Source organism: Camelus bactrianus, chromosome 8, assembly GCF_048773025.1.
Source record: "Camelus bactrianus isolate YW-2024 breed Bactrian camel chromosome 8, ASM4877302v1, whole genome shotgun sequence".
Taxonomy (NCBI): domain Eukaryota; kingdom Metazoa; phylum Chordata; class Mammalia; order Artiodactyla; family Camelidae; genus Camelus; species Camelus bactrianus.
Window position 1 is genome coordinate 51,325,111 of NC_133546.1, and position 27,717 is coordinate 51,352,827.

Sequence of the window (27,717 nt, forward strand, 5' to 3'; positions counted from 1 at the left end):
CAGTGGTAACAATTGTGTAACAGTATGAATGTACTTAACACCACTGAACTGTAAACTTAAAAATGGTTAAGATGGTAAATTTTACATGTGTACTTCACCATAAATAGAAAAGGTCATTTTTAAAAAGTCAAATGTCTTAGATCAAATAGAAGAATTATAAGAAAACCAAATGACATTCAAAATGTTTATTGAAACTTCAGGACAGTGCACACGTAATCAGAATATTTAACACTGGCAAAATTAAACATTCCACATAGAAGACTTACCAGACCATTTTACCAGTCTAATCCATTGAAAATATATTTCAAAAACCTGTCAAATGCTGGATCTAGAAATCATTGTTTCCAGATATTAAAAAAGAAAAAAAAGGAGTGGAGCAACTAATTTCCGTTCCTGCATCCTTCCCTACTACCCCTTTTCCTGCCAGAATCCATACCCCTGACCAGGTCAGAGCCAGGTCTTAGAGCGAAAGGGTGACTCAACATCCCCAGCATAACCCAAGACTCTGCGGCTACCACACACTAAAAAGTTATGGGTTGGTAGGACGGTGGTCCCTTTGTGACAGCCACACCTCCAGTAGTGTGACACTGGTGACCAAGAAGTCAAGCCTCCTTCCCTCTCCCCCATCTCCCACACCCATGCTTTGAGGTACTTGAACCCCACCCTGTGAGCTCACAGGAAACAGAATGAAAGATTTGTATTTTGCTCACTCTTCATTATGAAATATTCCCAATATAAAAAAAAAATGCAGACAAACATAACAAATATCCCTGCAGTCTGCCTAATTTATTGAATTATAACATTTTCCATACCATTTATATGTGGAATCTGAAAAAAAAGATACAAATGAACTAATTTATAAAAAAAGAAATAGACTCACAGACATAGAATACAACTACAGTTACCAAAGGGAAAAAGGGGGCTGCAGAGATAAGTCAGGAGTTTGGGATTAACATATACACACTACTGTATATAAAACTAAACAAGGACCTACTGTATAGCAAAGGGAAATATATCCAATATCTTGTAATAATAACCTACAATGGAAAAGAACCTAAAAAAGTAAATATATATATGTATGTGTATAATTGAATCACTTTGCTATACACCTGAAACCAACACAACATGGTAAATCAACTATACTTCAATTTTAAAAACCACTGGAAAACTACTGCACTTAGACAATTTTTAAAAAAGAGATTTCCAAAGCAAATACAGTAAAACATTTTCTGGACTTTGTGTAGATGCTTTGTTTCCAGACTATATTGTTTGAGATTTATCTATGTTGACATAATTTATTACACTGTATGAATACACTATTTATTCATTTAAGCTGATGGGCTTTTTATATTTGTTCCCAACATGTGCTACCACAAATGATTACTGCAACAATATTTTCCCCACTTCTTACTGAATTATAATTAATTTCATAAAAATATACATAGCTACATAATATTCAGATTAAGGTTTTAGTGGAGGAAGGGGAGGATAATAGCTCGGTGGCAGAGTGCGTGCTTAGCACGTGCAAGGTCCTGGGTTCAATCCTCAGCACCTCCTTTTAAAAAGGATTTTAGTTGAAGAATCAAAAGAAATTAGACACAATGATTTTATGATTTGCCTAGATTAGTATCACAGGTTTATATTTTTAGGGCAAAATGTAATCTCCCATGGATTTCTCCACAGAAAGTAGGTGATGTTGAAATTGTAGGAAAGAATAAAGGCAGCCATGGAAGCATCTCTGGCCAGGGCTGATGGAACACAGGCAGCCACATCTCACGAGTCCCTGATTATGTACAAATGAAACTAGTTAGCACACGTTTTCCTTTTCTGCTCTTTTAAGCTTATATTTAACCGCACAATTTCCCAATAGATGCTTCTTTTGCGCCTCAGTGGGAGATGACCTCACAGGTGGATTCTCTAGGCATCACCTGAAGGAGAGTCAGGAAGCAGAGCCCCCGTGTTTTCGCCGCTGAACCAGGACTCGGCAGGCTCTGTCCGGAGGCTGTGGGTGGAGCTGTTAGGCGGGCTCTAACTCTTCCACACCACGGGAGTTAAGATGAAGTCGTAAGCCTCCTGAGAAGTGGGACTGTGCTCTGCCATCATCTCTCCTGGCACAATGGGACTGGGCAAAATGTCATCATGAATTAGCAAGCATGCCTGCATGCTTCATGGTGTGACAAAGGTCTTAAAAGTTTCTCTTCTATTTTTGATTTACAGATTTTAAAGCTAACATTACATTATCCCTCCCTGGCAGCATATTTGGTCAAATGGTGTTGCTTTCTTGGATAAGCTTGGTTATTTGTGTTAACTACATTTCTCTATATTTCCTATCACATGTGGATTGGAAAGGAGAATCCTGCAGACTCTTGCCTCCCAGTTTTAGCTATAGCTGCAACCTACCCCCCCCACCCCACCCCCCATAAGACATCTAAACAGAGAAAAGTCAGCTTTGATGCAAGATGCAAATATAGTAACACCCCATGAGGTGCTGCATTGAATGGCTGTTCTAATGCACATTGAATGGGTGATCTATTTAAAGGGATGTCAGACATTTCAAAGAACTTGAATTACTACCTCACCACAACTCACAAGATTTCTTCAAGAAGAAATAAAAAAGATCACATTAAAAAATTCATTATCCATCATTTTCAGAAGCAATCTATATATCTCTCAGAATACATGTATTTCATCTCATCATTGCATCAACTGAAGAAAGGCATACTAAGCACAGCATTTTACCAAACATTGAGCTGTGCAGATGCTTCAGAACACAGGAGGCAACGGAAGTCAGCACCGCAGGCCACCCCAGACATCCTCAGGTGCTGCCTCCGCCGGGAGCCTGTGCTCCTTTCCTGACCCTCAGAGCATCAGCCTCTCTCCTGGACACTAACTAGCTCACCTTAAACCCTCACCTGCAGGGCACATGGCCTCATATATAGGAAGCACTTGAGAAGTATCTGCGGCACAAATACAAATTTAAAATAATAGATTGAAGGATTGTCTCATACAGACAATGAAACTCACAGAGGAAATGGACTTACTAACGGCTTCTGCAGCGTCCACTACGCCCATTGTCCTGTTTTCTCTTAAAGGGATTCGTTGATGCGTCTCCGGAGAAGGTCAGCAGAGCAAAGTGAGGTTACAGAGTATCCTTCCTGCTTGCAGGTCATTAGGCAGACAAATGCCTTCCTGTGCTGGGAAAGATGATCTGAAAGAGAACCAAGTAAGCACAGAATTTAGGAAACTAAAGGTATTTTTCAGGCAGTGGGCTCAGGAGTAAAAGTCCCTGACGTCTAACAGTCCCCACGAGAGAATATTTTACAGCCTCCGCCCCAGACTGCTGTTCACTTAACATGTTCCCAACCAAACGTGCAGTGCGGAGAACTTGGCGCTCTCTGCAGAATAATTCTGGAAGGCTATATGAGGAATTCGTGAGTGATGGCTTCTGAGGAGGGGAAGGAAAGAGAGACTTAATGTATAATGCTTTGCACTATTTTTTTTAACCTTGTGCTTAAAGTATTTTTCCATTGAAAATAATTGATTTAAAATGTTTAATAAAAGGGAAAAAACTCTCAAAATTATAACCTGCTTCAAACGAAGCAAACCAAACTGAAAGACTGCCCTTGGTGTTTCCTTTACAAATTGATTCACTAGCTGTTCATCTGAGGGGATAGGGTTTCCATGGAGGGTTAAGGTAAAAAACTTAATTTCCTGTCAAGGACAACTTTGGGAGAAAGAGGGCAATTTCCCCTTCCTGCCTGGGAAGGGGCCCTCCTGAGAGCAGGCGTGGGTTCCCAGGCGTGTTTGCTGTATGCGAAATGGCACAGCTGGTACTTGAGGCCCTCAACCCCACGAAGCTCTATGAGCACGAGTGGGTGTTCCCGAGGGATGAGTCTCTGTTAAAGGATGATTAAAACATGGGAAGATTCAGTGTTTTATTTGGGGAGGAAAACTGAAGATTTTCTGGGGAAGGAGTTTTATTTCTGTGCTTTTTCTACTTCAAGAAATCTCAAGGTGATTTCTCACCTTTCATCCATATGGTTTGAATTGTATCTGCCCCCAAAAAAGATATGAAGTCCTAACCCCTAGTACCTCCGAACATGACCGGGTTCAGAAAAAGGGTCTTTACAGAGGTCAAGTTATCATTAGGGCCTTGGGGCGGGTCCTAATCCACTAGGACTGATGTCATTATGAAAAAGGACATTTGAACACAGAGACAGACATACGTGAAGAGGATGTGAAAGGACACAGAGGGGACACCTGTGAAGAAAGAGGCAGATATTCGGAGTCAAGGAAAATGGGGGACAGCCGGAAGCTGGATGAGGCAAGGACGGATCCTTCCCCTACAGGGTTCAGAGGGAGCATAGCCCTGCTGACGCCTGGATTTCAGACTTCTGTTGCCAGAACTGTGGGATCATGTGTTTCTGTTATTCTAAGCCACCTACCTAGTTTCAGGTACTTTGTTATGGCAGCCCCGGGAACTAACGCAAACCTTCCCACATCTTCTGGGTTTACAGACCCTCAGTGACCTCTGCCAGGTCTCGGCGCCTGTGGCCTTTTGCCTCAAATCCGATGCCTTGCGTTTTGCTTCATTGCTTTTAGTTCCATCATGCAGCTCTCATCTCCAGATCTTGGCTCAGTGGGTCTCCATGCTTGGCAGGCCTTTGTGGCTATACACCTGTCACTCATCCTCAGGGCTCAGCCTGGAGGCATCTCCTTGAGGTGGTGAAGCTCCTGCTGTTAACAAATGCAAGTTCGTGTGCCCGATGCACAGTGAGGCCAAAAAATACCAAAATGTTGGACCTGGAGCAGAGAAAGGTTTATTGCAGGGCCGAGTAAGGAGAACCAGTGGCTCATGCCCAAAAAAAGCCCCTAACTCGCCAAGGGGTTTCAGCTGAGCATTTTTAAAGGCCAGCAGAGGGAGGGGCATCCCAGGGTATGTGGTCAGCTGTGCACAATTCTCAGATTGGTTGATGGTCATCAATCCTTAGGCTCCAGAAGATCCGAGGATCTACATGCTACAAGCTACATGCTCATCAAGGAGTTAATTCCTTCCATTTGGTGGTGGTTTTTAGCTTCTGAGAAACTCAGGAAATATGCATGAGATACTTCTATCTGGGTACTTGAGAGAGAAGCTGCAGCAGAGATAGGGAGGGGTCTGTCCCAGGGAGGCCCCATAGGGTCCTGCTCAGTTATAATTCCCCCCTTTTCTTGAAACCCCTCAATACTGAGAACAGGTGTGTACAAGGGGAATATTTTGGTTAGGGAGGTTAATCATATACTTGGCAGAGGATCTTGGTTTCAGTCCCTAATCCTGTTTCACCCCTCCCCCAAGTCCTTCAGGGAATGGGGTGACAACCACTCTGGTTACTTCCTACGGAAATGGGGCATAGTTCTACCTTGATTTGGGGAATGGACATGGAGTTGGAAATATCCCCAAATTCCAAGTCCTGGATCCAAGTCTTATGTGATTAAGATCTTATTCCCTGAGGAATTCCGGAGAATAAGCCTGAAAACCAGTCTGAACCTGGCACTCTGGGGGAGACTTGTAGCCAGAGAGTCAGTTGTCTACTTTTGTCTGAATAGGTTTTAATTCTTGATATGGTGTTAACATATATATACGAGCTATTGGCCACCACACAGGTCTCCTTTTATCTGCTAACACCTGATCTAAAGCAATTTTATTGTCTAAAAATTTAATAGAAGAGGAGACCTTGAGGTCATAAGGTTGCAGCTGCCATCTGCCAGGAGACACCGCTTTGAGAATGGCTGGTGGCATCCTGAGAATGACAGAGCTCAGAAAATTCGAGTTCTCAACAATATAGGAATGCGTCTGAAATCACGTCCACAATGGCCACCTAGTCTTACTTTGGACGTCTGAAACACAGCGCCTCCGTTTTGACTTTCATATGCATTCCCCTCCTCAAGGCCAAAGCAGATATATAATGCACGTCCAAAAGCCCATAAAACAGGCCACTTTGGTCAGTAAAGTTTAAGTCAAACCATGCATAACCCAGGATGACTTCCCCGTGTCTCAATATATGCAGATTTTCCTATCATTGCCCCTTTTGGTTACAATATTTTAACAGAAAGCACTGATGTTCAAAATACCTGTCCTTTGACACTGAGGTGGTGGCGGCTCTTGCCTCAGGTTCAGATCACGTCCCTTGGTGCTACGTCTCTTTTTTATTTGCCTAGTGATCCGTGTTGGGGGAAAACTAATCAGATATCGTGAACAGGCTCAGAGGGACGTTAATGGGGAAAACACTTTATAGGCCATACATTTTTATCACTTATACCCCAGTTATTACACAGGCATCATACATGTGCTTTTAGCAACAGACTTCAAGCATTGTTATACATCATGAGTACTTATATCCTGTGACAACCCTTTAGAAAATTATACCCTACATGTCGGGGGCAATGTTGATAGGGAGGCAAATATTTGGTAATCAGCTCAATTAGAAAATAGATTAAAAGCCAGTCATATTTTAGACAAACCAAAAAGCCATAACTATATTCATCAGTTCACTCAATCCCATGTAATCAATCCCCTTTACAGCAGTTCCATGAAGTCAGAGCTACAGACGTTTTAAATATCTTGCCCAAATCAGCTGTATGGTTTAAAAGAAAACTGTACTTGTCAAAAATGCTCCCTTTCTTTCTACTAGCCTTAATTACATATTTAAATTAGAATCCTCAGCTCTTAACTTCTAGTGAATGTTTCAGTATCTTGTTTGAGAATGACCTAACTATTCAACTATTCAGTAAACTTCCATCATTTAACCCAATCCAGCACAACTCTAAAATTCAAGTCACAAAATATCTGGCGAGATCCCCTTTCGGTATACATTCCCAAAACATAATCACTGCCAAAGAGATTACCCAAAAGCTCATCTCATCTGCACTCAATTCACCCATAAGAATATCATACCAAGCTAATTATTTTTTTTTCTGCTAACAAACCTGCAACAGAAATTACATGAACTTACTGACCTTCAATATACCTAGGTACAATAAGAGATGACTGCATTGATTGTACCAATAAGCTTAAACTAGCTTTAATATCAGATATCAATTCAATATTGAGTATTTCCTAGATCACATACGTAAGCCTGAAATTTGTTCTGTCTAGCTTTTTTTAACTTAGAGAAATATTTGATTTGTAAGCACTTACTTTTAAGTCAATTAAATAGAGCTCATTTACAAGTTAATTTTTTAAAGTAAAGACAGAGCCAGAGATCTCAGTTTTTCTGCTTGAGTTTAAAAAAAATTTTTTTTTTCCTTGAGAGCCCAGCTAGATCATTTACATCTCAAAGGCACAGGAAGAGAAATGCAAATTTCCCCTGTATCTGCTTATACAAAAACCCAACTATCTTGGCTATTTTCAGAGATTTTTTTCTCCAGTTCCCAAATATCCACTTCAGTTTAAAGAAGTAACAGTAATAGACAAATATATATTTCATTCACATTTACACCTCTCACTTTCAGCAAAACCAGGAAAAGAGAACAGGATTTGGACTCAGGTACACACACACACACGCTCGCGCGCGCAAGATAAAAGCTAAACTGCAAAAGGCCCTCTTTGATCTAATAGTAGAGCCATTAGGGGCCATTTTCTCCAGATCTCAGGGAGTACCGAGCCCACATAGTATTATAATAAAAAAGAGATCATTTTTGTTGTAGTATGAGATTATTTTCATTTATGAGAGCATAGCTAAAGTTCTCCCAGTTTTGCAAACTACACCCTGGGGGGACAGTAAGATGGAACAGAGCTCTAATCATCCATACTTATTTTTGGCCAATGTCATCAAACATCAAGCAAACAATTCAGAATGGTCTCTCAGGGTCACAGTTCCCTAGCCCCAAAAAGGAGATTCCCAACCAGTGCTCCCTCAGTCCAAAATAGGAAAACCCCAACCAACGCCCCAGAGATGAAGCCGAATGAAAGACCAAGGCAAGTCCCAAAGGGAAAATTCCAAACAATGCTCTGCCTCAGGTGAAGCCGAAGGGAAGGACGCCTTGGTGTCATCACGTGTGAGCCCCGTTGCCAAAGCCGTCTCAAACCAGCCCGTGCAAGTACCGATACACATACAAACAAACATGTTCCCACAAAGGATCAGATGAGGTGTGGCCCAAAAACTCCACTTCCACTTCCAGGCAGAGGCCTCCAGGGTGGACTGGCTCCCAAAAGAGAATGGCCCCAGAGTGGCTCCCAAAGCATCCAGGATGGCTCACTTTCCAGAAAGGAAAGAGCCCAGGTGGAGTGGGTAGAATTTTCCCATCCTGCAAAAAAGCCAGAGTGGCTCACCCCAGAATGAACACGCAAAAACACAAGCAACAAATAAGCTACAGTCGCACAGACAGAAAATCAGAGGAGGTATAGTCTAGATTTCACTGCACCCCAGATGGAGGCCTCCAAAGAGATGGGCCCAGCTCTTGAAAGGGAATGGACCCAGAGTGGCTCACTTCCCACAAAGGAATGAGCCCAGATGGAGTGGAGAAAATTCCCAGCCTGCGTGAGCTGGAACAACTCACCCCAGGTGACACCAAATGTGGGCCGAATGTGGACCGTAGCTCTGGGCGGTTCTTGGCCCCAAACAGCCTCGTGGCAAGGCACCGGCCAGCCGGCACCTGTCAAAAAGAATCTCCCCATTCCCCCATCCCCAGTTCCCTGGAGCAAAGTGAGTTCTGGCAGCTGCTGGGACCCAGGCAAGGCGCTAGCCCTGGACAAGGTCAACCTGCCATGGGCACAGCCTCCTTAGCTGGTTTCATCAAAATTGTTACTGAATGCAAGTTTGTGTGCTGGCTCACAGTAAGGACAAAAAATACCGAAATGTCAGAGTTTGGAGCAGAGAAAGGTTTGTTCCTGCGCCGAGAAAGGAGAACTAGTGGCTCATGCCCCTCAAAAAAAAAAAAAAAAAAAAAAAAAAACCCTGAACTCCCTGAAGGGTTTCAGCTGAGCATTTTTAAAGGTCAAGTGAGGGAGGGGCATCCCAGGGTGTGTGGTCAGCTGTGCACAATTCTCAGATTGGTTGATGGTGCTCAATCCTTAGGCTCCAGAAGGCCTGGGGGGCTACGTGCTTATGATCATCAAGGAGTTAATTCCTTCCATTTGGTGGTGGTTTTTAGCATCTGAGAAACTCAGGAAATATGCATGAGATACTCCTATCTCGGTACTTCAGAGAGGAGCTTCATCAGAGGATTGGGGAGGGGTCTGTCCCAGGAAGGCCCCATAGGGTCCTGCTCGGTTACACCATCCCTCACTCTCCCCTCCCCTCCCTTGTTCCTCCTTCCATTGCTGAACCTGCCCATGATGCTGAAAATGTCTGTGGGTCTGTCTGGCCCTTAAGAATAACTCCCTCCAGGGTAGGGACCACATGGTCTTCATCTTTTACTCCCAAGCCTGCCACAAGGTCTGGCACATAGATGCTCAGTGAACTGTTCATGATCTGAACTGCCCTCTGAGTACGTACTGTCAGTGGAACTCTGTCAGGAGAGGCACTGTCATCCCGCCCACCTCCAAGGAGGAGGCGATGCCTGGAATCTAAGCAGCCTCATGACAGGAGAAACAAGGGCATCCAGCAATTCTGTAACTATTTCTCATTCCCGCTTAGAGGCCCCATGAGATAAAAGAGCCCAGGGCTACAAATGGGGGCCCAGCAGTGGCATCTGGCCTGGGTTAGATGCCCGCACTGTCTGGGGTATCTTTACCCTCACTCTCTCTCACTTGTCTACTTATGCATCTGCCTTGATCTCATTTGGTAGAGAGTATCTTTGAAGCTGTAACCTCCTCTTCAGAGACTATTCAGGGTCCTCTGGGAACTGAAGAAACAATGGTTGAATTGAAACAGCAAAGCCAGGAGGCTGAACAAATGGGTGGGTGTGAAAGAAGTTTCTGGAAGAAGTAGATGGTCTCACTCTTCCACTTGTTCATTATGAATCCACAGGAACATGTTTAAAGGACCAAAGATGTGGAAGGAATAAAGAAGAAAAGTGGGAAATAAAAGCCCTATTTTTGTGAGGAAAGAACATTTTCTCTTGATCATCCACAAATTATAAGATGACATACATTAGCATGCTATTTCATTAACAAATTACAGTCCATTCTCCCCAGCGGAGGAATAAAGAAAAAGTTCACCTAATAAGAGAGGTTAGCTCCTAATTAGGATCAGGCTGCAGAATTTGCCGGGTGTAATTTTCCACTGCAAATTGTTCTCGGGTTGACCTTGGCTGGTATTAAGGACATGGGTTTGAAAACACATCTTTCCTCTGCCAGCACGTCCGCACAAAGCACCAGTGCCATTCCACAGACCATTACTGAGTCTGTCTCCATCCCCCAGCCTCCCTCCTGCTCCCGCATTGCCCTGCCGTTCCCTCGAGCTTTGAGATATCTTCTTAAAGAGAAATTAACATTTACTGAGTACCTCGGGGTAGCAGAAAAGACACAGGACTTAGAGTCAGACAGTCCTGGCCGTGAACTACGTCTCCACTACTTACTTACTTATTTACTTACTTACTTACTACTTCTGTGGCTTAACTGAATCTCGTTTCCTAGCTGAAGATGAAATGATGACACCGGCTTTCAGAGTTGTTTTAGGGATTCAGTGTGAGGGTGGTGTGAGGGTATAAAAGCAAGTGCTCACACATGTTACTTTCCTTCTGTTTCAAGTCCTGTCAGCAACTCTGTGAGGCTGGCATTCCTCCTCATTCCGCAAAGACCTCAAGAGAAGCTAAGTCAGTCTCTCAAGGACATGCAACCCACATATGGTGAGGGCAGGATTTGAACCTCTGACTCCAAAGCATCCAACCCAGGCACGTTGTCCACCCAAGCACAGCAACCTTGAGGATTGGCTACTCAGTGTAAAAGCCTTGAGAGATGAATGCTCTTTATTTCCAAGAAACCACCACCACCCACCCTCACACCCCACCTCTCCTCCTCCCCCCAAATACCTTGTGAGGTCCCAGGTGTGCTGGACCTGAGTGTAGCTGAGGTAGTCGTTTCATAATGAGGCAAGGATAAGAGCTGTATACCATCCCTCCGTCCCTATTGATTGCTTCACCACATGAATAGGAAACCTGTGGAAAAGTTCTACAAATGCACACCAAGCAATCCAGTTCTCTAAGTCAGCACTTTGGAAAACTTTGGGGCTTTGAAAATTTTCCAGTGGTTCCAGAGATGTCAATGTGACCTTCAGAGACAGGACAGTGGTGTCTGGGACGGGAGGGAGAAGAGTGATCTCGAAGCTCTGGCGACCTGTGCTTTCATATGACTATAACAAGTAGGTAACTGAGAAATTTTACCAGAAAAGATCTTTAAAATAGAATTAATAGAATCTCCTCCGACTTCACACTTTCCTTAATTCCTCTTAGGGTTTGTTACCTCTGTTTGCCCTAAATGGGCCCCATCTTGGGCTGCTTCAGAACCATCATTAAGAAAAGAATTTCAAGATAAACAAAACCAGTTAAAATCCCTAAAATTTAGAGGTCAAAGATTGCCAGAGGTTGTGGAAGACAGAGAAGTAGAAAGATGAAAAATAAGAATGGGAAAAGAACTCTTCTTAGCCAGTACTTACAGACTTGGCAGGTGACATAAGGCTTTTTTTCATAAACACAAGAACTCAAAAACAGACTTCTTAACATGCCAGTGTATTTTAAAGGGGAAGAGAAAAGATCTGGCTTTTCCTCTTATATCTCAAAAGGAATTGTACAAACTTCAACAATTTTCTTTTGGTTAAAAATGACTTTCATAAATTTGGTTATATAAATACTCAAATTTACAAGTAATGATTGCAAAGCAGTCTGACTTTCAGCAAATCCCTGAATGACTATTATTTCCTTCAAAGTCATCATCTCAGTAGACTGTGCTTTCACAGTCAGTTCAACAATTCAGTTACATCCCACAAGTTTTTGAAACTCCCTTTCAGGACTCCCTTCAGAGCCCGAGGTACATTTCTCCAGTGGTGGCAAACATTTTTTCTCTGAGAGAAAATCTGATTTTGGGAAATGACCAGAAATTAACACAATCAGTCTAGGTAAAACCAGCTTTCGTCAAAAACAAAATGAGACTATGGTTCTGGAGTAATTAATTTTGAAACCAATTCCCAAAGAGGAGTTTGGAAGTCTTACACATTGGCAGCCTGTTGGAACAGGGGTTTGCCCTCCCAAGATCAGTGTCCGCTCAGCTGTGTGAAAAGTCACTCTCTTCTTTTCTTGAGCCTGAGTGCCAATATTGAGTTTTTGCTATAGCTGCTTTTCACAGAGTTTTAATTAGACATTAACAACTTGATGATACTATTTCTCCTTTCGCCTGAGGTCAGTCATCTTTCTTCATTTCTGATGGAGAAAATTAGTTCTCTTAGAACCCACAGAACTAATTAGCTAGTGGAAGGGCCACTGTGGATTTGTTCGATAGATTTTATTCTTCACTTTACAACATTTTCTGGCATTCATAAGCTGTCAAGATTAGTGCTGAGTAGCTTTACCGTGTTTCTGATGCCATTAGCATGCGGAGGTTAGCTGGGCCTCCTCTCCTCTCTAATTTAGAAGCTCATTAGGAGACATTTATTTATTTCAAAAGTGCATGACCATCAGGGTCGTCAAGTGCTAATCTGCCGTCCCATCGCAAGGACTGAGGAACAAACTCTTCCTACACCCACAAGGTTTATAAATGCCTTTTGCTCAGTTTCTGTGGCAACTTCTCTATATTTTGGTGATAGATCAAGGATGGTACATATGGGGAGGAAAAAGATAAAGTCGTTTCTAAATAATGCTCTCTCTGCACTCACTTGAGGAGTCTGTGTGCCTCCTTGGGGTCCAAGCCTGACCCTTTCATCCAACAGAAAAGAAAGGACCTGAGCATCTTCCATGATCCAGCGAATGCTGAGGCTCCACCACAGCAAGCTGAGATGGCATCCTGGTGTTTGGGAACACAGTGGAGTCACCCAGGCTACCAGGGGTGCCTGTTCTACAAAGGTCAGCTGTCAGGAGCCCATCTGAAATTGGCATCAGGCTAAAACAGGGTGTGTGTTCCCTTGGGCCATATTGGAGGAGAGGGCTCGGAGGAGGAGCCTCAGGGATCTTAGAAAACTCCAAGTTAAGTGGCACAGGGACTTGTCTGTAAGGAACCTTTCAGATGGCAGCTCCTAAGGGCAGGTGTTCCGCCTACTGACCCAACCTGATATTTTGGGACTGAGGGGTCCAGGCTTTCCCTCCCCTGGACAAGAAGGAAGACGAAGGACTCCATGCTGGCCTGCTATTAATGTGAGTGTTCACCTTTGTCACTGCTGTTTACCTGGGGATTTTTATTTGATTCATATAACTTAATCAATGTCATATATGTAAGCTGAGCTCTGATGTATATATTCTTTTATTTATACAATCAAATCTTTGTGCCTCTAGATTAGACCAAAGTGTTATAGTCATCCCTTTTAAGCAGCTATTTGGAATTACTAAACACCCAGGATGGCTTACCAAAATGGAAAGTGAAGACAGGTTATTCTTCTAAACTAGTATCAAGTGAATTATTTGCTCAGGAAGATGAAGCATGTAAAGTTAGATTCTGAATTGAATCCCTAAATTCTCAGTAAAGTTTCTATAAGGTATATTCTACTGACAGACTTGCTGCTACTTTGAGACATACAGAATCTGCTTTGGAAAAAGGGTTTTGCCCAAGTCAGTATTTTCCTGTAGGATCACATGGCCTGTCTCTGGTGGTTGGCTGCCTAAGAGGTAAAGTACCAAAGAAAATTACAGATAAACTCGAAAGATTATACCCTATGGTCCTTCCCTCCACTGCCCGCCTATTGCTTTATTTCTCAATCCCCACTTGAGAAGCTGGCAGTAACTTAAATATATGTTGTTCCTCTAGATAACGCTAATAATTTGTCCCAGTTTCGTCAGCACAGAGCAAACTGTGTTGAGAGAAGTCTGCTTGCAAATTACCTGTCCTCCCACTCCACCCACACATCAGAATACCCTCTGTTTTTGACACATATGAATGTGACTTTAATAAGGGAATAACATACAGACTCACCAAGCCCTCCCTTTCCTTTGTTTCCTCAGCCTCTATCTCTCTTCACTTCTTAGTTTTGAATTTGCTGGTTTGTGGGGGAAAAGAAGGGGTGGGTAGGTGCAATGCAGAGACAGTAGTGATGAAAATCTCTAGCTCCTGAGTGACACAGGTCAAATTTCTCTGTATGCTGGCAAAGAAGCCCACAGTCACTGCCAAAACCACAGAGTAAAGTCCTCTAAAAATCCCCTCAGACAGTGATGTTTTGAGAGTTAAGCCTTTTCATTTATATTTGGACAACCACCTGTTGACTTCTCCCGGAGCCTGTCAAGGGCGGATGGATGGCGGGAATCTGGAGCAGAATTAGTCCATTCAGAGGGCTTGATACTCCCCTTTGAAGACACTGCCATTGTTTTCAATGGAGTCCAGTCAAGGCTCATAAGATCAAAACATGAAAAACAAAAAGGAAAGAGTCGACTTGGGGCAGGGTCTCGCTCTCCTCTTGTGATTATCACGGCATTCTCAGGCCATCCTTTTTAATCCAGGAATCGATGAGGGCAGTCTCTACAATGCATTTCCCAGTCCTGAAATGCGGTGGGTGAGAGCCAGGGAAAAGACAGGGGAGAGAGTCCACACTGGACACGGAGGCAAGGCGTCAGGGCCTGCCCCAGGGCTCCCACTCTGCTTGCACACTGTCCAGGGCAAGTTCTGCTTCTGCCACAAAGGAAGAGGGGAGGATAAAGTAAAGTGAAGCCAGAGGACAGGAAACAGAGTGGAAAGTATGCTTCAGTTAGGAAAGTCTCATTTAAAGCAAATCTAAGCAGCAGGAAGGTATATAGCTCAGTGGTAGAAAGTGTGATTAGCATGCACGAGGTCCTGGGTTCAGTCCCCAGTACCTCCATTAAAAAATATGTATGTATAAACCTAATTATCGCCCCTTCCAAAAAAAAAAAAAACCAATTAAAGCAAATCTCATATTTGTGATAGGAGAATCAACCACCATAGGATGGCATCTTGGTGAGATTCAGACAGTTTTAGGCACAGACAGGGTTGCCAAATTCTCCAGGCTGCCTCGATCAAGCCAAGTCACAAGTATTTTGTGAGCTTTTACTATACCCTGGGTCCCGTGGCAATTCAACCACGAACCCATCACAGATCCTGCCCCCGTGAAGGTGTATGTTGTCAATCATCCCTAACAATCTCTACAAGAGACGAGAAAACAAAACTCAAAACAGTATGTCTCTTTTTGCCAAATAAAATATTCCAATATCTCTCTCAGGGAACATTTCCTTGGGCAATTCAGCAGCATGAACAGTGGATGGTGTCCTTTATTTGCCACATACATTTACTGTGTACCACTGCACATCAGAATTCTGCAAAGGACTATAACTCGTAGAGGCAGCTTGGGTAAGAAGGCCAGGCTTGCTCTCCTTCTGTGAGCGCTGCGACAAGGGTGTGTGCCTGGCTCCAAGCTTCCTCCTAGGGCTCCCCTTCCCCTCCCACAAACCACTCATTTCAAAGCTATTTCTGCTCCCAACTCCCATGGACACAGGGCTTTGCCACAGCTTGGAAGTCATGGCCCTTCACTCTTGTCCACACTGACACCAGCCAGCCCCTCAACCTAGGTACCCAACCAATGGGGCTTCCTCAGAGCAGGGGTAGGGTACACAGGCTCTGGGCTGGGCGCTAGGGAACTGAGGCTGAACCCAGATGGTGTGTCCCTGCCCTCAAAGTCAATATGGTCAGTCCTAAATTGGAGTGTCTGTGAAGTACTCTTGGAGTATGGAGGGTATGCATTTGATCTTGCTGGGAGAGAAATAAAGACTTCTATAGTTCTAATTAAATTCAGCGTCAACTGCAACCAGACCTGAGACAGGGCTCGAGCAGGCAAAACAGGATTAGGGCCTCGATGGCGCTATGGTTGCTCATCAGATGCTCAGTTTCTCAGATTTATCTTTCAATTCCCCAGACAGTCATCTAAAAGCAGGATTTGGCTTTCAGAGCCGACAGTGAACACACATGTCTTCCCAACAGTGTGGCCAGCGGCAGAGGTAGGCACTCCGCACAGCAAAAGAGAGTGTTTCCAACTGTACTCCTTCCCACCCTCCCTGCACTGTCTCTTCCAGCCCAATCCCTCTTCTACACCTTCTCTCAGATGGATCCCATCTTTCTACCCATCTTGAGGGCCACTGTCAGATTGCTTTTTCCAAAACTCCATGTGCACCCTGTCCTGGCGGACTCTAATGAAAACAGATGGCACACTGACAGGGTTGAAGTGAGGAGAGTTTAATGAAGGGACTGGGCAGAATGGAACAGGGTTTTGGATGCCACAAAAGGATGAAGGAGCACCTAGAGACTGGCAAGAGGAAGAAGCCCTCACGACCCCCGGTCTAAGAGGGCAAAGGGAGAAAGAGCTGCAGCTGTAAGAGACAGGCTGTCCACCAAAACAGAGCCTAGAAGAACATGACCACCACCCAGTGGTGGCGGGAAGAGGACAAAGCAACACATAGTCCACCTCTCCCTCTCCCACTCTCCAGTGGCAGCCCACTGACTGAACTCAGTCAGAAGCTGAAGGCAGCCCGGCTTCCCTCTGGGACACTCTGAAGAGGTTCAGTGTTGGGGGCAGAGAGCAGGGTAAAAAGGGCAGAGGACAGATCTCTAGAGGGAGGGGCAAATAGAAAATAAGCAGCACGCAGCTACTATGAGATTGTTCAGACACCTTCAATCCAATGGACCTTTACTGACTATCAAAGATGCACGCTGCCATATATTACACAGTATCGCACCGGCCCCCAAGCAAGGTTCTGTTACATACATTATCCCATTACCCGTCTTACAGATGGTGAAAATGAGGCTCAGTTAGCTCATGTGTCTTGGCCAAGGCCTTACAGCTAATAATGATGGAGTCAGGATTTGAACACAAGTCTGACCCCAAAGCCTGAGTGCTCTACCGAGGGAAGATATACCTAGGACAGGACTCAGGGACCAGCGGGATCTGGGAAAGGAGGAAGAGGGGAGATCTGATTATGTCTTTTAGGGATTGACCCTGTGGGCTTTAAGCATGTTGGGATTATGAACTAAAATGAGACAGATAAGTTCATGGGCACATGCTGAATCTGAGACCCCTAAAGTAAGCACCTGCTGGGTAGGCGTGTCAGCATAGGGCAATGTAGATGAAATCTGGAAAGTACCTGGGGGTCTCATTGCCATGGGACTAGGGTGACGGCTGACACCTTGGGGTAAATAACATCACTTGGGGAGCCTGCTGGGCAAAGATGAGACAAGGACCCAGGCAGGTCCTTCCGAGACCCCCACACTAAGTTCCTCTTTAGTTGAAGAGAATGTTCTATTGCCTTCCATGGCACCCAAGGCCCTCCTTCCCTGGGCCCCGAACACTTCAACATTCCTTCTCGCTGGTTCCAGAGACAAGCCTTCCTGTCTGATCAAGCCTGCCTCCACCTTCCCAGCTCTGCCTCCTTCCCCACACCCTGTGCCTTGTCTTGCCCACAACCTGTGCCTCCTTCACAAATGCCTTGGTCTGGCCGATGGCTCTCAGTAGTTCCCACATCTCTACCACACAGCACATGCTGCATCTTTTGTCTCCGTCCTGTATGGACAATGAGATGCTCTAGGTGTGTTGGACGTAGATGGATCAAAAACCAGTTGATTCAAGAACTCAGTTATTTTGGAGGTAGCCACACAACTTTGTAGCCAAAGGCCAACTTTCTTGTTTGATTCATATTAACCCAACAATTTAGACCAGTTTGTTATTCCTAAAACAGCTCTCCAAAAATACTGGTGGTAGCATCATTGGAATATAAGGGTAGACTTCCAAAGGGACTATACAAAAACACTTAATTGGAAATATATTCCAGTAGATAAAGGCATGGTGGGCTCAGGTCATCCATGTGGCACTTACTTCCTTGCAATTTGGGGCAAGTTACTTAATCTTTCTAAGTCTGTTTTCTTATTACAATAGTGGTACTTATTAAATAGTTTTGTCAAGCAAGTCAAATGAGATAGGGCTTAGCCCGGGGCCTGACAGGTACTAAGGCCTTAATAAGTGTTAGACAGCACTATTCATAACTTACCTTATTAAAGCTGGAAGGAGCTGCACAAAAAGTCTAGTCCAATCACATCATTCATAGCTGTGGAAATAGATGCTCGTAGATCAGGCCATGATCGAGTAGAGCTCAGACATCATAAAAGGCCTGGGTTCCTTCCTCACTGCCCAGCTTTATTCAAGTGAAGGTATGATGGTTCATGCCTGTACAGGTCCATGCCTTCACATATTTTACAAGCAGGGGCACAGAGTCATCTAAATCTGTTTTTTTGTTTTTAATGCTCTGAAGAAATACAATATTTATGTTATAAAATCCAAACTACTTTGATCAACTAGGAAAAATATCTATAACAATATAACGTTTAAGACAAATTTTGGTAAAGCAAAAGTGACACTGGTTTGCAAGCACAAAAATCACTGCTAGTGATCCTTACGGGAACACTGAAAGCAAACGAGGAGAGGACAGTTGGAGTGGAAGTCATGGGGGTGCTGTGTGCATGGCAGTTCTCTGTTTTTGTTTTTGTTTTAGACCACTATCTAGGTCACAGGCCGACACCTGTAATGAAAGTGTCCACCTATAGGTGGCAAACTTATACTGCTGGCATTCTGTCCTTGAGAGCCCTTGCAAACCAATGTCACAGCGGATGGAGAGGAAAGTGAAATTTAAAGAAAGGAAAGAAAAAACCTAAAAGGATCCAGAAATGACATTCTCACGCAAACTTACAATGAAAGCAACCCCACGTAATTTCACAAAACATTTAGTCCAATTCATCTGCAAAACACCTCATGGAATTGTACCAAATGCATCTATCTGAAATCTATTTCCGGAGTCCCTACAACATAGCAACCCCTGGCTTGCGGTAAAAAAGGACCCACATCGCTGCCTTCAGACCCCTGACAGGCTGGTGACCTTCCACATGCGAGCGCTTCCAGCAATAGCTCTCATTTGACAGTAGTGGTTGTGCTTGATTTTACAGATAAGGAAACAGAAGCTCAGAGACACCAAGGGGTGTGGCAGCAGAGACCGGAGCCCAGCTCTTTGGATTTCAAGTCCTGTCTCTGTCAGCCACTGTATGCTGCCCCAAACGTAAGGCAGAAAGTGACAAAATAATTCTGTTGGGGTTTATCATTCACAAAGGAGCCCCAGCTGGTTCTTCCGGAGCCTTTCTGAATAGAGTGGCCCCAGCTGCCCCAGCTAACCCAGACTCACTCCCTAACCGCGGGGTGGGGAGTGCTTCCCAGAGTGCGGGCTGGACCTCCTGGGACCCCTAGGGAAGGTAATAAAGAATCTAATTTATTAGCTAGGAAAAAAAATCCCTCCACACTACTTAAAAAAAAAATCTCTGGATATAATTCAACCTTTTAAAATGTGTTTAATTAGAACAGTATTAAATGATTATTTAAACATATAAAGAGGGTAAACCCACTCCTCGCTCCTTTCAAGAGTTTCCTGTGTATGATTCCAGGATTACTGCTACATATTTACATCGATGTGGATGTGTAAGTGTGCATATAGAGAGAGTTGTCTTCACCCACTTCATATATCATTCTGCTACTTGCTCTTTTTTGTTGACCAATGTACCTTGCAGAGCCTACAGTAGATACATGCCGCTCAGTTAATGCGGCGTGGTGATCTGTATTCTGGATGTGCTGTAGTATATGCGCTACTCCCCTACTTGTGGGTATTTAGGTTGCTTCTGCTTTTCACTATTCCAAACAGTTCTGTAGTGAAATCCTTTTACATATAACCGTGCACACATGCAAGTATCCCTGAGGGATAAATTCCTAAAAAGGAGATTTTTGGAACAAAGCATATACACATTTTACATTTCTATAAAAGCTGTTGAATTGTCCCCCACGAAGGCTGGACTCACTTTTTTGTTGACTTTTTCCATCTTTTTTTTTTTCCTTTCTCTCTTACTAACTTTCTAGTCTCATCCTACACTCTGAGTCACTTTTATCCCATGTTCTAACTTTAACCTTAAAGTCTTCCTTCTCCCTCCTTTTCCCACATCCAGTTCATCAGAAAGCCCTGTTGGATATCCCTTCAAATATGTACAAAATCCAACCACTTCTCATGATCTCCAGTGCTAGCATCTCATCAAAGCCACCGTCATCTCTCTCCTGGATCCTTGTATAGCCTCCCACCCATCTCCCTGCTTCTGTTCTTGCCTCCTTCAAACTATTCGCAACACAGCAGCCAGAGTGACCCTGCTGACAGCAGTCAGAGGGTTGCAGCCCTCTGCTCAACACCCCACACCAGCGCCTCCCTTCACTCAGAGAAACGTCCTCACAGTGGCCTCCACACCCCAGCGATCTGCCCCTCTCTCCTCTTTCCCTCTGTTTTCCCCATCCCAGCTCTGTTCTACTCCAGACACCAATCTACCTGCTATTCAGTGAGCACCCTGGGTGTGAACCCCTCTTTGGGTCTTTGCTCTGGCAGCCCCCTCCCTCCAGACATCACTTGACCAACCCCATCCCCTTCAAGTCAGCTCAGGTTGCACCTTCTCAGCAAAGCCACCTTGACACTCCCACTCCATCTTGCAAACCAAGCCCCCCCTCTGGCTCCCTGGACTCTTGGCTCATTTTTGTTTTCCCACAGCACTTACAACCCTCTTACCTACTATGTAATTAACTTTTATCATGTTCATTGTCTGTCTCCCCCATCTGAATGGAACTGCCACATGGGTGGGGATCTTTGCTGTTTTGTTCCCTGAAAATTCCCAAGTACACAGAGCAGTGGCTGGTACTCAACAGATGCTTATTAAATATCTATGGAACTGGAATTGCCATCCATCCCTCTGTTGCAATTATGAAACAGCTTCCCAGAGGTGTGGTTTTGACATTGAGGCATTTCCTTGGAGATGATGTTGTTCTATGGCTTTTTGAAAATAAGTATTAGACAGGAAAAATGGAAACATCGGGCATCATCAAAATCTAAAGTTTTTGCTATATGAAGGACCCTAGAAAGGGGTTGAAAAGACAATCTGAGGAGACAATACTTGCAAGTCACATATCCAATAAAGAGTTTATATACATAGAATACATAAAGAACTCTCAAAACTAACAGTGAAAAAAAACCCCCATAAAATCCAAGAAAAAAATTCACTGGCAACCAGGGTTAACCACTGAAACATGATCATTCCCATGAGGTCATAATAAACATTTCCTGATGTGTGTTACACAGCCTAGAATCAACAAGGAGGGTAGTGTTGGCCCAGTGAGAGCTACACCACTTAGCACCTTTGTGCAAATTAGAAAAAAGATGCCCTCCCTGAGCAGAACATAGGACTGAGTCATGGCTGAATTTCAGTCTTGACCTGCCCGAGTAGGGCACAACCTCCCCAGCTGAACCCAGAAGCTCAAGAACCAAGTTCAGGAACACAAACTCAGCCCCTCCTCACCTTTAACTGACTCCATCAGTGACTTGCAGTGTTTCTAAGAGCAGTCACTTGACCCTTTTGTGACACAATTTTTTTTCCTGGATCCCAGTAAAAACTATAAAATACTTAGATACAAGGTATTACAAACCCATCCTGCTACAAGTTTCTTTTTTCGTTACCATGACAGTGGTGCCCATACTCATCAGGATGAGCAGGTCACCCGGCTCTAGGACAAGCTCAAGCCGTTTTGGTTTTATTTAATGAGGAAGGGGGAGCTCTGGCTACTTTTGTCCCTGTTCAGTCTTCGTCTTCAAGGGCGGTGGTCTGTGACTCACCGGCCAGCGTTCATGACCTGCTGTCAGGGGCCTGAGGCATCCATTCTATTGAGCTGAATGAGAACATCTGACTTTCTCTGTCAACCTGCAGTGGAACACACCTCTCAGATTTTCTGCACTATGCGATACCAGCTCCGGACACTTCTCATTCAGTGTTCATCTCTGTCAGCTAGTCTGAAAATTGGAACCAGAAACACTTGACAAATCACTGGCCACATTATGGTTACAGGTGGTGACATATTGCTGCTGCTGCTGCTGCTGCTTATTCATGAAACTGGAGGTTAAGACTCCGTTTCTGAGATGTAAAGCAGGGAAAACCCCACATAAAGCCCCAGCGTTGGACAGAATAGCACATAGACAATTTCCACCCGAAATGCTGGTTATTAGAAGTCATGTGGAGTCAGGAGTTGCCATGGAATCCATTTGTTTCTAAACCGGCTCCTCCTGCTGGAATAGTTTTTTATTATCATGTCTTTCTTAGAAGAGAAGAGAGGCAGAGAGAGAGAGAGAGAGACAGATGAGGGTGTTATCTGATATAAAACTATGTTATAATCTTAATACACTCAAGCCCTGAAATGAATAAGAAATTAAAAATTTTAAGGAGGGTTAGTATCAGGTTTAACACAGATTTGTATCGCTGTCTGGTTTGGAGTAAAACAATCACGTTGCCATCATGTGACTTCTGATTATTCAGGGAGAATACACGGTGGCTTATCATATGACATTTATCTTCACAAACAAGTTATCAGATCTCCACCAGTGAAAACAAACATCAGAGCAGATCCAAACCAGACAGGCGGCACACTTGCCGCACACTTGCTTCCCTGTTTTCTCCTATGTATCATTGTTATTTACATTCTTAACCAGACCGTAACTGCTTTTCCTCCTGTGAAACTGCCACCAGGCTGTCTATCCCCATGTTCCCCCCAAGTTATTTGCTCAAATCATGTGAAGTGATTGGCTGGCATATGTTAATGCTTGAGCTGTTTTTGTGATAGAGACCCCACATGTTTGTAGGTAAAATACAGAAACAGGTTGATCAAATATCAACTTGGGACAGCTGAATTTCAAAACATACAGAATCCATAAATTAACTGCTGTCTTAACATATGTACAATCTAATTGACTATAATTAGTCAGGATATCTGTTGGATGAAGACACATTAAAATTATATTTGTATATTTATCTTCTGTGTTTTGCACTAAAGAATATTGACTATTTCACGTAAAGGAAAAAAAGTGTCTGTTGATGACACCAGAGCCTTGAACCGGTATTTCTGATTGTCTCCAGTTCCCACAGTTTTGATGAGCTCTCCCGCAGGGGTTCAAGAAACTCTTACCTCCATTAAAAGCCAGGTCCCAGCTCTTCCTCTAGCCCCGGCCCCTGGACCTCAAACCTCTTCAGAGCCAAGAGGGCCCCACCTTCAAATGTTTCTGGAAAGACAATTCAAGAGGAGATAAAAGTTAAAATTCCTTAGGCGTATGAAAAGATGTTCAACCTCCATAATAAAAGAAAAATGAAAAGTAGACTGATTTTTTTTTCACCTATCAGACTGGCAAAAAAAAAAAAAAAGGTTATAATGCGTTTCATTGCAAGGCTGTGAGGAAACAGCCACCTTCAAGCATTGCTGGTGGGAGCAACAATTAGCACAACTTCTGTGGAGGGCAATTTGACAATATCTGTTAGGAGCACAAATCCACATTCCTTGACCTAGCAACTCCACTTTTGGGAATCTGTCCTTGGTTACACTGGTACGAAGGTAACTGTCATGTGTCCAGGGTTGTTCACTGCTGCATTGTTTATGATCGCAATGAAGAGGAACAACATAAATGCCCTCAGTGGGTGACAGGTTAAATAAATTATACTGATATATTCTCAAAACAGAATGCTATACAGATGTTTGGGAAAGAAAGAATGAGGAAGCTGTCATGGAAAATGAAAAAATCAAGGTTCAGGACAGTGTAGAAAATACCAACCCTAATGTTTGCTTGAACATGCATAAAGCAACTCTAAAAAGATAATAAGAAATTAAATGTTGTATAATAGTGGACACCAACTGGCAGCCCAAAGATGCATTTGCTTGGTTTGCATAGCTTTTTAAAAATTGGGTTTCACTTAATCTGATACTCAAGTAAGGAAAAAATGTGAGGCAGGCCAGATGTTAAGATAAAAAATGATGCTGGTAACCTAATCTGTCTGGATTTCCCACCCAGCTTTAGGGTCACACCTTGGACGTAAAGCCGGGTGGAGGGACTCTGCAGTGAGGCTGTGATGCACGGATAAATATTCTGGTCCCAAGTCTCTCCCCAGGTTTCCTAAAGAGGCCGAGGGGCTGCAGCGGGGAAAAGGCGCCCCTAGCAGCCCCAGCCTCCCAGGTGCGCCAGAAGCAGCACTGGTTTATCCATTTGTCACAGTAGGCACAGAGCCTCGGGCTCATGATGATTTCAGGAGCCCACAAAATATTTTAATTTTAATCTCTTTTACATTCAAAAGGAAAAAATAAATATAAGAATAATGAATATATGATAATGATTCCAACCTGAGTTACATTCATCTTTATACTGACCTCACTGTAAAATACAATCTTTAGCATTTTTTCATGGAGGAAGGGGTTCCTAAAAATATGACAAAAGTGCCCAAGGACTGACAAAGTCACAATGTACTAACGTGGCCCTACACAGGAGGGAGAACACAACGCCTGAGAGGAGGCCTGGACCTCACAGCCCCGGGCCCCAGGCAGGACCTCTTCCTCTAGGGACTACCCCCCTGTACCAACACCACACACATCTCGGGCCCTTTATGCTTAAGGATTCTGGCAAAATTAGGGAACAGTTTCAAGGCCAAAAGGTGAACCAGTGCTTATCTGCTGTTATTCTAGTGTGTCCTACTCTGGGTGGATTGACTCATACTCTCTGGACTTCTTTCCCAGCTAGAACCCTGGAACTCTAGAACCTTCTAGGGGTGCTCTGAGCACTTCCCTGTCCTCTTGAGGCCAAACTCCCCACTGAAAGGCTGTCTGGCTTAGTTCCCCTGCCTCCTTCCCCTCATCCTGAGGCCACCAACTTCTTTCCCAAGGAGGTAGGAATGACCCATCTTCAGAGACCCCACCCTATCCCCACCATGAGCCTAGACGTCTTATCATTTTATGCCATATGCCCAAGGTCCTACAATAGGTTTTCCACTTTAAATATTTTCCCTCCTGACAGTCTTCTCCAAAGACAAGCTGAGAAAAAGCAGACTAAATCTATGGTTCTCAAAGTGTGGCCCCCTGACTGACGCAATAGCAACATCTGGAAACTTGTTAGAAAGGCAACTTATTGGGTCCCATCCCATATCGATTGAATCATAAACTCTGGGGGAGGGGACCAGCAATCTGTGTTTTCACAGGCCCTCCAGGCATTTCCCGTGCAAGCTCAAGTTCCCAAACTACCAGCTAGCAGCAAGGATACCCAGATTTTCCAGGGCAGACTCTCCAGTCCTCTGGCTCAGAGGTGATGAGTAGAGCTAGAGGGGGACTCCAGGGAATGTGTCCCAGAAGCCAGAGGCTCTTGGTCCCCAGCGCAGATGAAAACAGAGGTACTTCGCGATCATCCTGAGGTGACGCCAAAAGGCAAGAGTGGGCGGCAGCTCTCTAACTTTGGCGGCGCCTTCAGCCGAGTTAAGTCAGGGCGGCCGTCTAGGGGTGGGGTTCGGGGCAAGGTCCGGGCCGCCTTCACCTCGCGGTGGGAGGTGGCGCCCGCGCCCCTTACTCTGAGCTCGTCCTCAGCCCTGCTTCTGCGGCTCGGACCACCCCTGCTCCTCTCCTACCTTAGGAATGCCAACTCCAGAGTCCAACAGGGGTTTCCAATTCCTAAATCAGAGAGGGGCACGTATTTAAAAGCCGCGCTCCGCCAGTAACTCCACCCTAGGGGACCCCGGGGCTCAGCCAGGTCTGGAAGTCCATCATTTGTTTATGGATTAGAGGGATCCACCTCAAGAGAATGCCTTACCTACTCCGCCTAGGGGGTCCTTTTCAGGCGCTCGCGGCACAGTCCCGGAGTACATTGGTCCCAGGAGTTAAACTCAAAGCTGGGTCTCAGGGAAGGGGAAACTCTCCAGAAACCTAATTCAAAGCCTCTCAGAGCAGGATGGTGAAGCACAAGTCCTCTGAATCCACTCAGGTCTGATGCCCCTAACTCTTTTCGAGGCCACTGACGCCTCTCCGCCCCCTTCCGGCCACTAGCCTCCCCTAGCTCTCCCGGCCACTGGGACCTGGCGTGCACTCCTGCAGTGCACTGAGAGCAGCATTTGGCCTGAAATTCGGAAACCGACTTAAAAATTAAAGTGTCGGGGTTTTCTTGGGCATGAGCACCTGTCCTCCTTGCTCAGCCCTGCAATAAACCTTTCTGTGCTCCAAGAAAAAAAAAAATTAAAGTGTCTTTCAACCCCAAGTCGCAAACCAACGTTCATCTTCAGCTTTTGAACATGTTGGTTGTGCTTCCGTGCCCTGCTTTGCTGAACTGTACACACACTATCCGCAGCTCGATTTCTCGAAAGGAAAGGTCTGAAAAGTGCCAGCGCCCGGGGTAGCAGGCACCCATGCTCTCCTGTCCTCAGAAAGCGCAGCATCAGTTTTTTAGCTACTATTGATGTTTGAACAATTCAATTCTTTTAAAGTGGGCCCAGTTTAAGAAGCACTCTTGTTTCTCAGGGACCAGTTCAAAGTTATATTAGACTAAGGTTTCAAAATCTGGGTGGAAAATATTATCCAGAATATTTAGAGAAACTACACAAAATTCTTACTTTTGTTTGCCACTCTCATTTTTTAAGTTGGCACATTTTCTTTACCCTTCCTTCCTTCCTTTTCTCTCCTTCCCTTCCTTCCTTTCTTCTTTTCAGTATGTAACGACTGAAGCTAATTTTTTGGACATTTTAATGGTCAATTCAGGCAGGCACCTGAGAAGTAGTACCTCAGAAGAGGGCTGTTTTGTGCATAAAATATACTCTCCCAAATGTCCTCATCAAACAAGTAATATTTATCCTGACTTAAAAAACATTAAGTACGGCCTTATTTTTTGAGATTCTTCCTATCCTTTGTTTTCCAGCAGACTCGCCCCTCCGCGTCAAAGTTATCAGGGGCCCTTGTTTCTGCTTCGACATCACAACGTCTAAATGTAATAAAATGGGGCTAGAGCAGAATTCACTTGCATGGAAGAAGAAAAATGGTAGTATTTCCTGAGACATTAGTATTTTCCTAGATAAAGTCTCCTTTCCAGTGGTAAAGAGTGAACATCTGAGATATTTAAGTGACCATCTTCAGATTTTGCACTTTTTTTTTCCGGTTTGGGGGAGGAAGGTAATAAGCTTTATTGATCTTTGACGGAGGTACTGGGGATTGAACCCAGGGCCTATCTGCATACTAAGCATGCACGCTACCACTGAGCTATGCCCTCTTCCCCCGGGTTTTGCCTCTTGATTAGAAATATATCCTTCATCCAGACGTTGGCCATTGTGTAAAATCTGCACCTGTATGCTGTGTACAATTGTGTATATGTGATATGCAAGAGTGTAAAAGTGCGTGTGTGGGTCCATAGCAGCCTGTTGTTGTTTTCTAAAGTATGTTATGAGGGGCGATGTGGGAGACAGAGTACATTCTAATTTTGATAAGATGTTGAGGCAGCAACGCGCACAAAGGAGTTACCAGAAGGCAAGATAGAGGTCTGTGCCCGAAGCAGAGGTCGCGGCCGCTGTGCTGAAACTAGTTCCGCGGTTTGCACGGTAATTCCGCTGGGCGTTCACTCGTTCTTTTACAATCCAAGGGTTCAGTTTCCCTAGTCAAGACTTTGCCTATCGTTGAGATAGGTCGGGCGGCCCTCACAGGCCCCATCCTCTGCGTTCCGGGCGCGCGCATCGCGCGGGACTCCGCACGCACGGGCGTGTACGTT

The 27,717-nt window shown here is 44.4% G+C and overlaps 1 long non-coding RNA gene across 2 annotated transcripts; it reads right to left on the bottom strand.

Moving 5' to 3' along the window:
• Positions 1-137: 137 nt before the first annotated feature.
• Positions 138-26,215, bottom strand: LOC123619909 (uncharacterized). Of its 2 annotated transcripts, XR_012508686.1 has the most exons (4): positions 25,783-26,215; positions 23,133-23,226; positions 4,446-4,803; positions 138-3,208 (listed from the first exon to the last, which is right to left on the bottom strand). It is a non-coding gene; the product is annotated as an uncharacterized LOC123619909 (long non-coding RNA). The 2 variants fall into 2 exon arrangements; XR_012508685.1 differs by lacking the exon at positions 4,446-4,803 and having other exon boundaries at positions 140-3,208; positions 25,783-26,143.
• Between the last annotated feature and the right edge of the window lie 1,502 nt (positions 26,216-27,717).